This window comes from Phyllostomus discolor, chromosome 4 (assembly GCF_004126475.2).
Source record: "Phyllostomus discolor isolate MPI-MPIP mPhyDis1 chromosome 4, mPhyDis1.pri.v3, whole genome shotgun sequence".
Classification (NCBI taxonomy): Eukaryota; Metazoa; Chordata; class Mammalia; order Chiroptera; family Phyllostomidae; genus Phyllostomus; species Phyllostomus discolor.
The window spans coordinates 137978687-137997516 of record NC_040906.2 but is presented as its reverse complement, the minus strand read 5'-3'; positions in this window follow the sequence as shown (position 1 = coordinate 137997516).

Below are 18830 nucleotides of genomic sequence, written 5' to 3'. Positions count from 1 at the left end.
AAAAACAACAAATTCAAGAAGACACCTGACAATTTCGTTTATCTAAAGTACTAAAACCACATGAAGAATAAACAATATACTGTTTGCAAAAACAAATATACTTGGTAGCAATTTTAAAAAGCAGAAGGAATGATATCGGAAAATAGGATTATAGTTACTTGGGTAGAGAGGGAAAGTGTTGGGAGAAGAGACTGAAGGCTTAGAGAGTGACAATAATTCAGGGATTCTCAAACTGGGTTGCAGGTTAGCATATGTTTGTTGAAATGTTGCATTGCTATTTTTGTACTTTACACATTTTGTTCATATATTTGAATCTACACAATATTTAATGAAAACAATGGAAAAATTATCTTCAGTAAGTGCTGTGGGGCAAACTCATATTCACAAATGTAATAACTATAGAAATATCTCCTAATAGTTTATTTCCCTGAGACACTGATGCTACCAGAGAACATCCCAGGAGCTATCAGAGTAGATCTGATTCTGAATGAATCAACTTTCGTGCAAGTTCTTAAGTATCATTTTTCACTGTAAACCTTCTCTGGCATGACTAAGACATTTTTGGTAAGGAGAAGGGATGAAAAACAAGATAATGATAGCTTGCAAATCTTTACTATTCTTGACTTTCTTAAGATTGCTGTAAGTGAAGGGTTAAAATATCTTGGGAGTAAAGCACAACTTGATCTGAGTGAATTTGTTGGGTGGGGATATTTTAAGGTTAAGTGAAATGAACATACAGAAAGTGCTAAGTGGGATTTACTTATAAATATTCCACATCATCTTTTGTCTTAATTTAAATTATAGTTCTTTTTATTTGAAAACAACTGTTTTTCAGTCAACATTATGAGCTGCCAAGACTTGCTGCTTTCTTTTATAGGATATTAAATAGAAACATCTCTGTCAAACATGTACTCTTGAGGTTTGCTTCCCTTCAGTTGCATGTGGGTCCTCACGTTTCTCCTAATTAGTGTTATCTTAATTGTTCCCCTCTTTGCTTAAGGTATAATTGCTGTTCAAGGAGCCATGTTTAAGAGGTACTTAGCTATTGCTATTTGAAGTTGCTGCCACCTTGTAGAGATGTGCCTTCAATAAATTGTAGATCAAGGCCTGAGCTTACTCTCTTATCTTCCTAGACTCCATTTACTGACTTTTCCAGAGCTTAGCAGGCTACCGAAGACAACAAATTGAATGTAAAACTAACAGCTATCGTCTTTGCTTTTAGCTAATTTGAAGGCACAGTTTTTAAAACTAAAAAAAACACACACACAGCAACCCTGATATATTATTTGAAATTCAGCTGCCTTCAGAAACTTTCAGTAGTAAATGAACTTATGTGATTAATATGGAAAATAATCCTGCTCTCCTTCAACCCCACGCTCCATTCTGTGTTTTAGTTGTATTTGTGCCAAGAAGTTTTGGCAATCTGTACATCGTTTTTTTAAACCTCAGAAGTAAATAACAAAACACAGACTCCATGGTCGTGTGGTTGGTTTTACAGAGTATTGCGGCATGGAGGGCCGTGATAAAAATCTCCCAAACTTTGCTCCTGCTACAAGTGCATCTCTGGAATCTTCCCATAGTGTCTGCATGCACATGTGTGTGATTTCTAAACTGGTATTGCATTTACGTGACTCAGACTTTCAAAAAATGTAAAAATATTTAGTGATCCCTCAGTGTCCTGAATGATACCAAAAAAACCCTAAATAAAATGTTTTAAAAATTTCTAAGAGCATAAATGAGCTAACAATACAATGAAGAATTACCTAGCCAAAATCTAGGATAAGCTGAAAATTCCAAGGGTGAAGCTCAAAGCTAAAAGCTGCTTTTGCCCAGAAAAACAAGGAGCTGTGGAACGGAGCTGTTTTGGCAACCTCCTGGGGCAAAGGACAGACTTCAAAATCAATTCCTCCCTAACTTCAGCACTTGAAAAGAGCTATACCCTCTGAGAAAGGGCAGACCAGAAGAAAAGAAACGGTTCCTTGAACCTGCAGCCTCAGCAGACGACACTTTCATAACCCCCCAAGCCCCTGGCAAAAGCAAGTGAAAATTCTCTTTTGAGGACTCACATTATTTCTGCAATTAGTTTTTTTCAATACAATGATAAGGCATACAAGAAAGAAAATACCATAAACTAGAACCAGTATAGAAAAGTAGATAATAGAATAAAATCATAAAGATTTCAGATATCTAAATTAAAAGACATATAAGGCAACTTATGCTTACAAGCTGAAAATATTAAAAGAAAACAGGTTTAAGAAGTAGAAAATTATTTTAAAAAATACACTGATTTTAAAAATATCAAATTAGTCTTGTCATTCCAAAACTATAAGTTAAGAACTCAGTGAAAAGATCTAACAACTAACTAGAAATAGCTGAAAGGAAACAATGAGCTAAAAGATGGGTTAGAATAAATCTTACAAAATGCAGCATAAAAAGACAAAAAGATGAAAATGCAAATGACATATTAAGGGATGTAGACATAGGGTGAGGAGATCTAAAATAACATGGGTAGTAGTTGAGTTTTGCAGTTTGTCTCTCTAGACTCTGGAGGCTGCAAGGAGAAGACAGGTGTGGTGATAAAAAGGCAGCCTGAGGGGCACTCATGGTTTTGGAACTATTCTTCATCTTCACTGGGTAAGGGACACACAGAGTACCATGTGTGATAAAACTGTGTAAAACTACACACACACAAATAAACACAAGTAAAACTGGAAAGATCTGAGTAAGATTAGAGGGTGGTATAAATGTTAATTTCCTGACTGTGATGTTATACTATAGTTTAACAAAATTTTAACATGGGGGAGAACTAGGGAAAGCACACCTAAGATCTCTCTGTATTTTTTTTCTGTATGTGAATCTATAACTATCAATAAAATCTTAATTAAAATAGAAGCACACATCTTGACATACAATAATGAAAATGCAAATACCTAAGGCAAAGAGAAAATCTTAAGTACAACAGGGGTAAAAAAAGGTAGAATACTTCCAAAATAATAAGAGCTTGACTGACAACTTACTCCTCAACAGGGACCAAGGATGCTAAAAGTCAGTAAAATAGTATCTTCAGTGTTCTAAGATAAATAGCCAGTGAGGTTATCCTCTGAAATGAAGGTAAAATCTTCAGATAAACAAAAAATGGAAGTATTCAACACGCACAAAACTGTATTAAAAATAAATTCCAGAGGATGCACTTAATAGGATAAAAATGATCCTAGATAAAAGATTTGAGAAGCATAAAGGAATAAAAAGCAAATGAAGTTGTGTGTTGTCTGTGAAACATAAGTTGTCAAATCTCTCAACCAGATTCAGGACTTAGTAACATGGAAACTGTAGAGTAGTTAAAACTGCCCAACGAGACAAACGAAAGAGCCTAGAAACAGAGCCACGCAGGTGTGGACATTGGGTGGAGCAGTGAGAGCAGTGGGAAATGACATCTTTTAAATGGGCCGTGCAGTAGTAGTTAAGTGTATATGTGGAAAAATGAATGTGGGGTCCTGTCTTACACAGTTCACAGGTGGATGATGAGGCACTTAAGAGCGACAGGCACAACGATAGAGCTATTGAAATAAGTTTGCATAATATATTCTTCATATCTGGAAAGGGAACTATTTCTCAAATAAGACACAAAAAGCACAGACCGTAAAAGAAAAGACCAGTAAATATAACTGTGTTAGAATTATAAATTTTATTCATCAAAAGGTACTATAAATTACCAAGCCACAGAATGGGAGAAGATATTCACTAACAGATAGAGTCATATCCATAACATACAATGAACTTATACAAATCTATAAAAAATGAGAAAACCCAACAGAAAGAAACAGACAGAAAACATGAATAGGCACTTCCCCTAAAAAGAGTCCAAAAGGCCAATAAACCCAGAAGTGCTTGACTACATTTATAATCATGAAAATGCTGGTTAAAATTTTAATAAGGTAACAATACTACTGCCCGCCCAACAGATTAGCAAAATTCGAATTCTCAAAACACAATAATAAGAAAACTAAGTTAGTTTTAAAATTATCAGAGTCTTTTAACAGACTTGTCACCAAATATATTCAGATGGAAAGTAAGCACAAGAAAAGATTCTCAACATCACTGGTCATTAGGTAAACGCAAATTAAGATCACAACAAAAAACAACTACATTCCTATTTAAATGCCTTCATTTAAAAACACTGACCACACCAAGTGTGGGTGAGGATGTGGAGGAACTAGAACTCCCATATACTACTGGCAGTGCAGTCTTGCATGTATTTTGAGTCGGGAGTATAGCTGCCTCCTAGTTTCATCAAAAATGTAGATTTCATATTTTCGTGGCTTTTCTATGTTTTCCAGTATGAAAGTGGGAGGAAATGCTGACTTCCATAGCCATGTCCATCTTAAAACATTCTTTATGTTTTTAGGCCTTTTAATAAGTAATTTTCAAAGGCTGATTACAGGTGTCCTTTTAATACTAAGCTTTAAGTGGTTATTTGAGATTGTATAGTGTTATCAAGAAACAAAGCAGAAAGAATATTTTCCTACACTATACAACTTCTTAATCCCAGGAAAATTAACCCGATCCAATTTACTCAGCAAAATAGAGTGAATATTGCAGTCAGAAAAATGAAGGGTGAAGAAAATCAAAACAACTATACCATCCTAAAGTCATATTTAGTACAATAAATAGATGACAAAAATATGAGACATTCTCACCCAAGGCATGTGAGTGTTAAGTGTGTTCGGTGGGCAGAGAATGTTCACCCTGCTGTAGGCTCACAGTGGAATTCGAGATTACTCACCTGTCGCCTGAGAGCTCACGTCTTGTTCCTGCAGATCTCCAGGGGAGAGCTGAGTGCACGCTCTTGTTAGGGGATAAAACTGCAGTTTAATTTGTATCTTTTGAACAAAGATGAATCTAAGAGGGCCTTGGGAGGGCCTTTCCACATTTCTCCTGATAGGTAGTTGGGCATTTTATGCTTGATACAACACTAAAAAGGACTCTCAGAAACAATTTGTTTCTGTATACTTGTGTGTTGGTTTTCAAGAAATGCCCAACTCCATTCTCCCATCAGAGCAAGTTCTAAATTTCTCTTTTATTACCCCAACAGATTCCTGAAAGTTTTATCATATATATATTTATTACTGAATTTATTCCTAGGCCTTTTCTGTCTTCTCTGAAATGTTTTAAGAAGTCCCTCTTCGGAAAGGCAGAAAAGAAACATGAGAAAGGAATCGGTGTGTGCGGGGTTGGGGTAGGGGATGTGGGTGAGCTCAGAAAAGGTGGCAAATGGAGAAGGAACAGGAAAGACTGAACCAAGTGTTAAAATGGGGCCTAAACAGGACCACAGAAAATGATTTTAAGTGACGCGTCCCATGATTTAAACTAGATGTTCACTATGTCAGGATAAAAAGTAGGTGCCTGAATTAAGCAATAGTTATAAAGAATTAAATCAACCTGAAGACAGAAAAATAATCTAAACATTTTTTTTAACTTCTTAACCAGGTCTGAACAGAATAGATTAAGATCACTGCCATAAATCTATCAGAAGTCCTCGAGCCAACTCCAATTTTTATGTAGCTCTCTTGGTGTTTGTACAATTGGTGTAGTTCTCTGAAAAAGGAATATATTTTGGAGCCAAATGGACTTGGGTTAAAACAGAAGTTTTGCTATTGCTTTTTAATACTTATGGTTAAATAATGTCAAGCAAAAATACTGAAAAAACATGTGCAGTGCACATTTTCTAATCACAATCAATGAGTAGGTGTGGCCCAGCGCAGCCCCTCTCAGGTAGGCTGTGCACGTGCAGGTGTTTCAAAGGTTTTATTCTGCCTATACGGCTGTTTGTTAACATGCAAAAGCTCCCAGGAATGGAAAGCTCAGCAAGACACTGCCGTGTAGAAAGATGGGGTTATCAGACTACCTAGATCTAAGAGAAGAGGCATTAAGAGAGCACAAAAACTTGGAAACTGGGTAAAACACTGCAAAAGGATATTTAGGACAGAGCACAGGAGCTGCCTTGTGGTTTTATTTACCAATCCTAGAGAAAGGGATCTTAGAAAGAATTAGGCATTCTGGGAAAGGAAGTGCTCCTCTTTCCATCAGCCTAGGGTGTCAGCGACTAGAATTCCTAGGAAGGAGTCCACATGGGCTTGCATTAACCACAGTGAAGTTCTGTCTGTGTTGCACACAAAATAATGTTTATTCTTTATTCTTAGTGACTAAAAAAGAAAATCTAAACATTATTTTATTTTCAGTAGTGCTGAGGAAATATTTTTTTCAACTGTAGTCAACTGACTTTTAGAAATAATCACTGACACTTTCTTTAAAGAGTCCTGACAACCTCAGTATCTTTACAATGTATTTGTTATTAGCTTACAGGACCTTTGTTCATAATTATCCTGGCAGTCTTTTATTGAATCTAATGTTTGTAGCTTCTTTATTGCTTTGCCACTGTGATTTGTTTTGTAAATAATTAAACACCTTTTGCATTATCACACTGTCTGATTCATTTCCCATATTGAGGAACTGGCTTGTGTACTTTTAGGAGGCTATGATCCTGAAACACTGCAGGGAATAGGATTTTTGAATTAATTATCTGCTAGATGAGGCACGGTCTACAGACAGGGTGAAAGGAAAGTATAATTCTCTGGAATGAAAAAGAAAACTAGCACAAGGGATTATTATATTGTAACTGTTGATAGTAGATAGTTTAAGACATAAAAACTATGGCAGTCCTTTGGGTATGTTATACCAACATATTTAGGTCATCAACTTGACTGCTAAGGATTAAATTATGTAATTATCTCAGCAGAGCATGTTTCAGCATGCTTTGCAACAAACTGTGAAAATCTTCATGAAATTTTGTACTTAATGAGCCCATTGCAAGCGATCTAAAGAACAACCCACCAGGTCAGCTGAGAGCTGGAGGAGCATCCGTTAAATAACAGAGTCGCTCCGGGCAGCTCGCTTGTTGGAACTTGGATGACATTCGAGAATTTCAGAACTAGAACAAGGGAACAAACCAGAACCAGGGTAAACATAAGAACTTGATCTTAACTGCTAGCCACCCTAACACACAGCAAATCTTATAGCAGTGAATTTTATATCAGAAAAAGACAACCTAAGTGAAGAAATAAAGTATCCAAGGGATACAGTTGTATGATGGGCACCAGTCCTCAGAAGAGTTACAGGCAGTTTCCAAATGGTATTGTTTAAGGAGTCACAAGGTTGAATACTTAGATACAACTTTTTCTGTTCCACAAAATAATATCACCACCACAAGCAGAATTTTGTCTCCACTTAGGTAGTAGTTTAGCTACCAACATGTATTTTTGGAAATAACTCTTTAGAATAATGGGCTAATCTCATTTTTAACATCTTATTTATTTTTTAGCTCAAAACATAACCTTTACTTAAAAATAAGAACATCCCCCAGTAAACTTTATTATTAGTGTCATTCAATTATTTTTGCTGTTTTCAAATATATTAGATGTATTACTTTTCTAAGGAACAAGCAGAAAGATAATAATAGCTTCACTTTAGAAGAGCTAAAGCTGATTCTACTGATAAGTATCAGAGGGAATTATTACACATAGGCTTTTTAAATAGAGAAAATAGAGTACATTAAAGAAATATTTTTAGTGTAAGAATCAATAAGCTAATTGTTACTGTTAACTATATATAGACATTTCAAAAGCATTTTCTCTGTGAAAATGCTATTATAGTGTGTTTTCTTTCAACACATGGATTGCAAATCAGTAAATATGATGCCAGCTCTTTCTGGACTCATAAACTCAAATTAACTGGAGTAGTTTCCTTTACAGTAGCCGGAAGCATGCAGCAGATGGCACTAAGAACATTTAGCAAAGCAGCCAGGAAGAGGTCTTCCTTAATTGCTTCTTCAGGGTCAGAAAATTGTCTGTAAAATGAGATATACTAACTGAATACAGCCTTCTCAAGACAGGTTACACAATAAAAACTGCAAGATCCGTACACTCCTCTTACTTTGGAAGAACATTTGGAATAAACATAGAGATAACACCATGTTGAGCCTGTTTGATAATTGGGATATTGTGATATTTGCTGAAATGTGAGCTATCACAGCCATTGCTTTAAAATTCTCAGGTTAAACACATTTGCTTTAACTTGGGAAACACAAAATACAAGGTGTGTAGTTTTTATATTCCAGGACAAAAGAAAAGATGATCTACACAGTAGATGGTAAAGGAAGCACCTGAGTGTCTCCACATTCTGTTGTCAGTGCTCTTACCCTGTGCTTGCCCTTCTCTGCATCTCCACTGAAGCAGCGCTGAAGAATGGTTTGGTCTCAGTTACCCTCTTACTCTCTATTGCATGCTTTTCTTTAGCAAACTGGTATTGGGAGCAGGATTGAATTGTTAAGTTACAATATCTTTGAATACCTAATAATATCTGACTAAGCCATAGATAAAACTGAACTAGGCTAATGTCTATAATAAAAAATATAAAGGAAGCAAATTTCTGAGTCAATGTTTTGCTTTTCAAAATGATCTGTGTTATAGTGTTATAGAAATTTCTTTTGTATACGCAGTACAAATTACATCTTTTTTTGGCTCACGAATAACCTTTATATAATTTTTTGCATCAATAATACATATTCATATCAGAATCATATGGTACAATGTGTTTTGAAATGCATTTATTACACAATGGATAAATAACTTTTAGCCCTTCTCTTTCAGTGATCGAACCTGTATTTGAAGAAAATGAATTCAGTAGGTGCTATGGACATACAAAGCCCAGATGAACCTGCATCACACAATGATATTTGTCTCCATAAATGATTTGTGATTGCAATACTCTGCTGTTCTGCTTGGCCTGTCAACCATACCTCCCAAAACTAACAGTTTAGAAATCTTTTCATGATTTTTTGCTGTTACTAATTGAGATTAATAATTAGATCAACTGGACATACAACACAGATGAAAAAAAATAGTATGACACCTGCTGTAGAGATATGAAGTAGAGATACAAAGTATCATTCTTGTCTCATTTCTCTATGTAGAATGTATTCCTTCCAGGATAATTGCATAGAGGGATGAAGGAAATCATAGGTCGATGAGGTTGGAGAATGGGAGAGCCCCATATATCAAACTAGAACACAAATAGAGTACTGACTTGTGAATTTAATATTCATCATTTGTTAAAGTGTCTCCATCTTCAGGAACAGGTTTTAATAATGTCTACAAGCCTTAACATGCTCAGCATGCACATGTATATCAGAAGACCCACAGCTTTTGAAGAAATATAATATGTAGTGTTTCCAGCAGTGTCTCTTAAGAGTAGAAATGAGTTCTGGCTGGGTGACTCACTTGGTTGGAGCATTGTCCTGTACACCAGAAGGCTGAGGGTTCAATTCCTGGTCAGGGCACATGCCTAGCTTGTGGGTTAGCTCCCTGGTCAGGGCACATAAGAGAGGCAACTGATCTGTTTCTCTCTCACATTGATTTTTTTTTCTCTCTCTCTTTCTCTCCTTTTGTCTAGCTCTAAAATCAATAAACTTTTCTTTGGGTGAGGCTTTAAAACATTAGTAGAAATGACACTATGGCTTAGCAAACTTCTGTTAACATCCTGTCAGTGTTTGCAAGGATGAAAGAAGATACTGTTTGTTTTCACTTAGGGTCTTGCAATATAATATTCATCCTTTATTCTGAAGTGGCTTAATCACCTAGTGCAGAATTTTCCAAATCTGAATCTATAGAATTCTAGTGTTTCTAGAGATGTTAATAAGTGTTCTATGAAAAAAATATTAACAATATCTTTTATTTTCGATGCAGTTTTAAGTGTAAGAAAAAGTTTATAATACTTATGCATTCATTTTTATTATCATGCTAAAATCTAACTTTTAAGAAAGTCCCAAGAGTGTCAGGAAGTAAAAAATAAAGTACCTGGTGTGTGCGTCTGATCAGTGTGTTAAAGCAGAGGCAGCATTCACTGACATAGACGGACGCTGGCCATCTGCTCCTGTTGTGTCTTTTGGTTTTGTATCTTTAGCACACAATGGTGGCATTTTTAATGTTTGAGGTATTTGAAACATTCACAGATTAATGAGATCCTGTTGTGGTTCTGATGGCACATCATCATTTAAAAATTATTTGGGGATCAAATAAGTTTGAGATATGTAACTCTAGAAAGCAGTTTTACAGTTGTGAATAGTCCACACATAATAACAAAATCTGCTCATTATTTAGAAGAAGAGGAACATGAAAAAAATGTTTCCATCTTATATGAGAAGTAGTTTTGTATACATAAAGACATTTTCGATTTTGCTATGGTGAGTTTGATGACATTTCCAATTTTTAAGCACTAGTTTGCAGAGAATAAATGACATTGTAACTTAAGATTTTTGTGACTAATAAAGTTTATTTTCTTGATCATTTTTAGGGTATAGCAAAATGAGCACAAAGTACAGGGAGTTCTCATACCCTTTGCCCCCCCTTCACAGAGGGGGGGCACAGATGTCCCCCACTACTGACATCCTGAACCATACAGTGCACTTGTTACAACTAATGAACCTACATTAACACCTCATTATTGCCCAAGGTCAGTAGTACAGATTAGGTTCACAACTGGTTTATGGGTTTTGACTAATATATAATGGCCATATACTGCCATTGTAGTGTGATACAGAATTGTTTCACTTCCCTATATTTCTTCTGGGCTCTACCTATTCATTCCTCACTCTCCCTGTAACTCTTGGAAACCATTAACCTTTTTACTGTCTCCATAGTTTTGCCTTTTCCAAAACTTCATATAGTTGGAATTATGCAGTATGTAGCCTTTCAAGTTGACTTCTTTCACTTAGTAATATGCATTAAGTTTCCACCATGTCTTTTCATAGCTCGATAACTCATTTCTTTTTTGTGCTAAATAATATTCCATTGTCTGGATGCACCATAGCTTATTAATCCAGTCACCTACAAAGGCGGTTTAGGTTCTTATTTGGCTTGAATATGATAACATCTAGTTTGTCAGTTCTTTCTCTCATAGATAGTGCTGTGGTGTTTTATCTAGTCATCACCACACTCAAGGTCACCTAGATTTCCTCTTACGTTACTTCTAGGAGTTTTACTATTTTGCATTTCACATTTAGATCTAGATTCATTTTGTGTTAATTTTTATTAAGGATGTAGATCTCTGTCAAATCATTGTTTTTGCATGTGGATGTTCTATTGTTTCAGTATATATTTGTTGAAAAGATTATCTTTGCTCCATTGTATTGCCTTTGCTCCTCTGCCAAAGATCATTTGATTATTTTTATGGCACTCTATTTCTGGGTTCTACATTCTATTCCATTGCTCTTTTTGCCTATTCTTTTGCCAATACCACACTGTGTTGATTATTGTAGCTTTATAATGAATCTTCAAGTTGGATGGTGTCAGCCCTCTGACTTTGTTCTTCTCCTTCAATATTGAATTGGCTATTGCATGTGTTTTGCCTTTCCACACAAACTTTGCAATCAGTTTTTTAATATTTACAAAATAGCTCACTGGGATTTTGATTGCTGTTGTGGTTAATGTAGAGATCAAATCTGGAAGAACTGACATCTTGACAATACTGACTTTCTATAAATAAACATGGAATATCCCTCCACTTATTTAGTTCTCCGTGGTACCTCATCCAAACTGCAGTTTGTGTCACATAGATCTTGTACATATTTTATTAGAAATACCTAGTTTTTTAGTGTTAATGTAAATGATAATATGTGTTTTTTTTGGTGTTACAGCATTTATTAACATAATGCCATGTGTTAATAGAAATAACAAAGAACCAAAGAATTACAATGCAAGCTCTATAAAACCCCAACCCAAAACCCAAAGTATCTAATGTGTTCATTCATGAGCTAACTAAAAAGCCCAAGAAAAATAAGATACTCAATATAATAAAATACTGGAAAACATTTGGGCATTTTTAGTAATCAAAATGGTGTGGTTTTCATTTTATATTCTTTTCTTAATCAAGACAAAAGTTGTTTGTGAAATGTTATATAATGTACATATAAGAACAGAGAAGAATATATTATATACTTGTAACAATGGTGTAAATACATTATCTTGCTCATAAGCAATATGTTGGTTATGGTACATATCAACACATAGCATGAAACTACTAAGATAATAAAGATAGACAAAAATATATGTCAGCTGTATGGTAACATACAAACAACATCCCATCTACCCATGCTAAAAATATATATAATATTGTTAAAAATGTCTTAAATGTTACATATTTCCATAAGAAATAAATTCAACAAAGAATGATGATACAAAAGACTAAAGGCATTTAGAAATTTCAAAAATCATGCTTATTTTCAGTTGATACAAAATTGTGTCAAATATGTTTTCAAAAGTTTGTTCAGAGCCAACATTACTCATAAATGTCATGCATTTATTTCATACATTTACTTTCTTCCCCATAAAGGACTTTGATGAACATCTAAAATGTGCGGTAATGTGTTTTTCACTTAAATCCCACTTGCTCGTTGCTGGTATATAGGGAAGCAGGAGGCAATTGACTTTTTAATAATACTAACTTTGTATCCTTCAATTTCGCTTATTAGGTTCAGGATTTTTTGCTGTTGTTGATTCAGATTTTCTACTGCATAATCAATGTCATCGCAAATGAAAACAGTTTTGTTTCTTCCTTCCCAATCTGCATATTTTTTAATGTCTTTTTTTTGTCTTACTAGGCTAAATGGGACTGCTGGTATGATGTTGAAAAGCAGTGTTGAGAGGGGACAGTCTTGTCTTTGTCTCTGATCCCAGTGGGGAAGCTTCAAGTGTCCCACTGGGAAATCACATTAAATATGATGTGAGCTGTAGTGTCTTTGTACATATTCTTTATCAAGTTGAAGAAATTCCTCTCTATTCTAATTTGCTGAAAGGTTATTTTTTTTTTTATCATGAGTGGGTATTGGATTTTGTCAGTTTTTTTCTGCGTCTTTTAATAAGCAATATTTCTTCTTTAGACTGTTGATATGTTACATTATTTGATTTTCAAATGTTGAGTGAGACTTGCATACCTGCAATAAATCCCACTTGGTTGTGGTGAATAATCCTTTTTACATATTGTTGGATTTTATTTTCTAGTATTTGGTTGATGATTTTTACTTTGCGGTCTTGAGAGATAATTGGTTTGTATTTTTCTTTGTAATGCGTTTTTCTGGTTTTGGTATTAGGGTAATGTTGGTCTTATGGAATGAGTTAAAAAGTATTCTCTCTACTTTTCTGAAGAAGATTGTAGAAAATTGGTATAATTTCTTACTGAAATATTTGATAGAATTTACCAGTGGAATTCATTCCCTCTGAGTCTGTTGCTTTCTGTTTTGGAAGGTTATTATTGATTTAATTTCTTTAGTATATATAGTTATATTCAGATTACTTATTTCTTCTAGTGCATTTTAAAAGACTGTGTTATCTAAAGAACTGGTCCCATAACTTCTACTTTTTTAACTGTTAACTTGTTCTATTATCTGATTGTTTTGTTTATGTATTGGTAAGAAATTACATTTGAGAGTAGAGTGATCTCCTTGTAAATCTGAAGAGATGAGATATACTGTCTTTGTATAGTTATTTGATTTGTCTTAATGAATTTCATTTTCTCAAAATTCCTTCAAAAATCCCATTTATGTAAACAAAGTATTTTTTGATTAGATGGCAAAGTCACCAATCATTTTTAAATAACTGATTTTACAAAAGATGAAGTTTGTGATATTTTTACATATCCAGCAAGTGTGAATTAATACTCAAATTGATATCACTAATGGCATTGACCTCACAAGACTATGTTTACCATGAATTATTCAGTTTTCATCTTTTTATATTTTAGGAATTAAGCTGAATTTTGAATTATAGCTGTGTCTTAAGAATTTTAGAAGTGGAACAAAACCACATTATCATTATTGTTGAGATCTTGAGTAGTTAATAACCTTTAAAAACTAAACATGAATCTCTTATATTTTAGAAGAAAAAAGAAAAATACACATAATTAAAAGAGCATTTACTGATATTTCAAACTCTGCTGTGCACAGTCTTTGGACTGAAACATCAGGCGCCAATATGGGTCCTGGAACAGCACTCAAAAGCTTCTGCTTCAAAATGTGACACTCCAGGGGCTCTCAAATGCCTTGTCACTTTTCACTGTGGCATTTATTATAGAAAATTGAACAGAATGTCTGGCTGTACTTTCTCATCCCTGGTGGCTCTCCAAATGCCAAATGACACTGCTGGCCGAAATGAGTCTCAGCAGTCTTTTTTCCTAAGTGTGTGTGTTAAAGCTGTTTTACACCATTAAGTTCAGTAAGGACAAGTAAGCCACGGTCTCTGCCTTCAAGGAGCTTACATGCTGTCGAGGGAGAGAGATACATAGAAAACGAACCAAAAATGCTCAAGTAATTACTGTGTTTTTTTGTGGGAACACAGGGGAGGAAACTAGTAACTCTTTGGAACAGATTAGAAAATCTTTTACCGATGAGGTGAGATTATAGTTTTCTTATGACCACTGAATTTCCACAGAAACCATGTCTAAAAAAAATGGGAAGAAATTAAAAAAGTATGCTCACTCAAATTTTGAAGATATAAGATTGTACAATTGATTATTAAAAATTACCTCTAATATAGTTATTAGAAAATCAAGAAATGGTCAGCACTGGATAAAATGGAGCTATAACTTAGGGCATTAAAGACTAAGGGCATTTCTTCTTTCTAAACTTGTTCATTTTCTAATGAGTATAAAAAGTCAAAGAATATAAAAATGCTTGCACTCTAGCACCTATTGGAGTATTTGTTATGGGTAAAACATAGTGCTAATTTCATTGTATGGGATATTCCAAATGATTCTGTCAGTAACTCTCACAGTTAGATATTATTTTCACTTTATAGCTGAAAAAATACAAAGTTTAGTAAAAGTTTAATAAACTTCTGGAGATCACTTGGCTAGTGGATGGTATAAGAGGGATTCAGATCCACACTAACTCCAAAGTTCATCCAAGTTCTTAGCCACTATATTGCAGTGTCTCCATTGGGAAAGAGGAGAAAAGAATATCAGGAGTCCCAGAAATACCTGGTCCCTAACTTCTAGAAGGAAGCACACAGGGTGGGGACTTATCCTGGAAGGAATCTGCAGAGACTGAGTTCAGAGCACTCACCATGTCATTTTTTTTAAAATTGATAGATGACTTTAGCAATCCTAGTAGTTGATTTTATAATTCAGGAGCATATCACTCCTTATATTTTATGGTTAGAGATAGAGATTAGTCTGTTGACATTCTACCTCCTTGGCACATGTCTGCAAAATCCTACTCTTCAAGTTTCCTTGACATAGTTATTTTATGTTTTCGTTTTTAATGCTAAGCCTCTATATCAAATTAGGAATGCTCCACTTAATAAATTCAGATTGCACTGCTGGGGAAATGTGAGATGGGGGATGGAGATGGAAGACTGTAAATTTTGTCTGAGGATTCCTAGGTAGATACCCCAAAACAGAAGTACTGGCAGCATTCCTGTCTCAGTCTGCAATGCTGTGGCCCACAGGCTGCACAAGAAAGTGTCTGGCAGACTCCCTAGTAGCTGATGTAAATGTGTGTGGGTCAGAGAAGGCCAAGTGGATGTTGGTCAAATGCCTAACTTCTGAGATTGACCAAAGCCATTGTATAATAGGCAATTCTTCCTAGAGGTATTACTCAGGAATACATCAACCAGTCACATTTCCAGTCACCTTTTTGTTTTACAGATAAGATAGTGCTTCCATGCTGTAAGGACAAGTGAAGTCCAACCTTAATTCACCTATTTCATACCTAATTGAACATCATCATGAACATTTCTGATGGTGAGTTACCCGTGAAAACTGCTTGAGATTTTTCTATTAATTATCTATTAAAACTTTGTGTTGAGAAAGGCAGTATATTCCAGCTCTTGATACAAATTTTTCTATAGAACCATAGAAACCATCTTATCTAAACTATAAACCATCTTATATAAACTTTTCAGTTTAGAGATATGCTTGAAGTGGGAACTGAAAATTAAAATACCTTAGAGAAATTTTGTGTTCATAGGCAAGTTTCAGCAAGTTTTACTTGGAGCACAGTGAAAATGATGTTTTAAAAAATATATTATTAAGCTCATGAAGCAAAAAGGGAGAATTCCTTGAACGTGCTTATATCCACCATGCACAGCAGGCATGGTAGCTAACTTATGAGCAAAAGGAAATTATTACAGAAATTATTTAAAAACTTAACACTGAGAAGCTTATTTTAATATGACAAAGTTAATATATTCAGTAATGGAATTACTATGTTTGCAAACCTCTTAATTGCATTTCTGTTTTTATATAAATCGCAAAGCACTTGTACCTTATTATAAATGAAGTGGCACATCCACCCAGATAATTATCATTTAATATTGAGCAGACACCTCTGAGCTTGCAATTCACATAAATTTGGACTTCAGTTGTTGAAATAAGCACTTTTAATTCACATCTTTAAGTTATTATCATTTGTAATTCTAGTAAAATGAAGAATGAACTGCTATAATATTTTTCTGTTCTGAAATATTACAGATAAAAACTTAAGATGGATAATCTAGCAATAGGTATAAATTATAAAAATTTTATTAAAATATAACTTACCTTTAGTTATAAAGGTATTAGTTATTACTGACAATAACTCACTAATATTGCCAATATCATGACTGTTAAGAATAATACTATAAAATTTTAAAATTATTATTAATAAAGTAATTTTTAGAGTATTATTACCTTACAAGGTAAAATTAATGAACATTACTTTATCAAAAACTGAGATATATAAATAACAATTTATATTTATTGAAAGCAGCAGGCTTTAACAAATGTGATCTCAGAAATGAGAAAATATCAGAAAAAATACATCAACTATATATAATTAAAGAACCAAGAAATAAATTATATTTCTTTACTTAAATATTTGAAGTGAAAAAATAGGATGAAAATGTCAATATTTTAGTTCTAGTTAAACAAAGAGTGGTACAAAGTGTCAGAATAAAGAAATTTGAGAAACAGTAAATTAACTATGAGCGTGAGCAATTTCTCTTTGGCTTGAGTGAAGGTAGAATAGCTGGATATAGGAGAACCTGGAAATAGGCACAGTAACACAGTGTATACTTCTGACTTCTGTTTTCTTACCATTACATTAAAATAATGTTCTTAGTAAGCTTTTCCTTCAATCATTAGTACAATGTCCTCTGAGGCTAAAGAGATGGGCTTGGAAGGCATGATGGGTTACTTCACCTTTCGGAGCTGGGGAGTGAGTGACCCCCCTGCCCCAACACAATGTGCAAAACAACAGGCCCTGCATAAAACAAGAGACTCCGGGTTCCTGGGCTGTAACTCTCCCAAGGCCCAACACCCTGGGTCTGCAATGAAGCAGGTGGAGACATTCAGAATATGCAGCTGAATGTGTGGAACTGAATCCAAGAGAGAGACTGGGCAGAGATAGTTTGGTTTTCTTATGGGGTAGTTAATAAGGTGGGAGTGGGTGATATAACTGCAGGAATGCAAATATGCTCAATGAAAAAGGTAGAGAGTGAAGGTGGAACGCTAGGAAGCCAAAAAGTTACAGGGATGATCCACAGCAGAAGGTCCACTGGGAACTGCAGGAGAGTAGATAGATAGCATATTTTACAAAATGGAGAATAGGCACAGTTTCAGGTGTGCTGCTTTAAGTATAGTGTCAAATGATGCAGGAAGAAAGGGTATTTAAAGGACTGTGGATCTGTGAGGTAGAACTGAATTGGTAGCATTAGCATGTGTAGACCGAGAGGATGGTGAGTGCTGAAGCCAGATTGCTACTTTCTGAGGTGAAATAGAGGTGACAAAGTGGTGGAAAGCCAGCTTTGTCTCCACTGGCATTGATTTATGCTATTATTTCTACCACAGAAATGATAGAAGAAACAGGATAGCATAGTGCCATAGTTCACACACAGTCACCTTGAGAAGGATTTGTTTGTTTTATTTTCTATACTAATGTCTGGACCTCACCCCGAACCAACTGAACCTAAATCTCTGGGGATGGGACCCAGATATTGATACTTAAAAATAGCACTCCAGGTAATTCTAATGTTTAGCTAGAAGTGCAGATACTGGATGAATTAGATAAGAACATGGGTTCCAGAATCAGCGTTAGTTTAAATGTCAGCCTTGCTGTCTGTTGGCTGCAGGATTACTCTGAGCCTCAGTTTCTTTATCAAAGAAGCAGGAATAATAATAGTATCTTCCATTGGAAAGAGAATTAAATAATACAAGTTTTATCAAACATTTGGCATGGCACTATTTATTATTGGTGATTGCTAGTGTGTGTGTGTGTGTGTGTGTGTGTGTGTGTGTAGAGAGAGAGAGAGAGAGAGAGAGAGAGAGAGCCCCTCCACTGTTCCCTCGATGACCATATACTGATCGGGAGATGAGAGATGAGAGGCAGGATTTGCAATTCTTTCTGTCACATACACTTCATGTCACCTACTCAACCACTCTACTATGCTTTTGTCATAGTTATCTCAAAATTTTCTTGCTTTATTCTTCTTGTTGCGAGACTTCTACATTTGCATCTTGGGCCTTTCTTCTCTAACACCAACCATAGAAATTTGACTCTTTCTTAGAACTTTATAGGCTCCCCCAAGCCACTGTTCATTTTCAATTCTGCCCTAAAATCATCTGTGACTCTGCCTTATTGGGCTAGCAATCTACACATACTATATTCCTTCTTATTACAGAGAGCTGATTGGTATTCAAAAATGTTTATTGGATGGTGGTTCCTGCATAATGCCTGATTTCTTGTC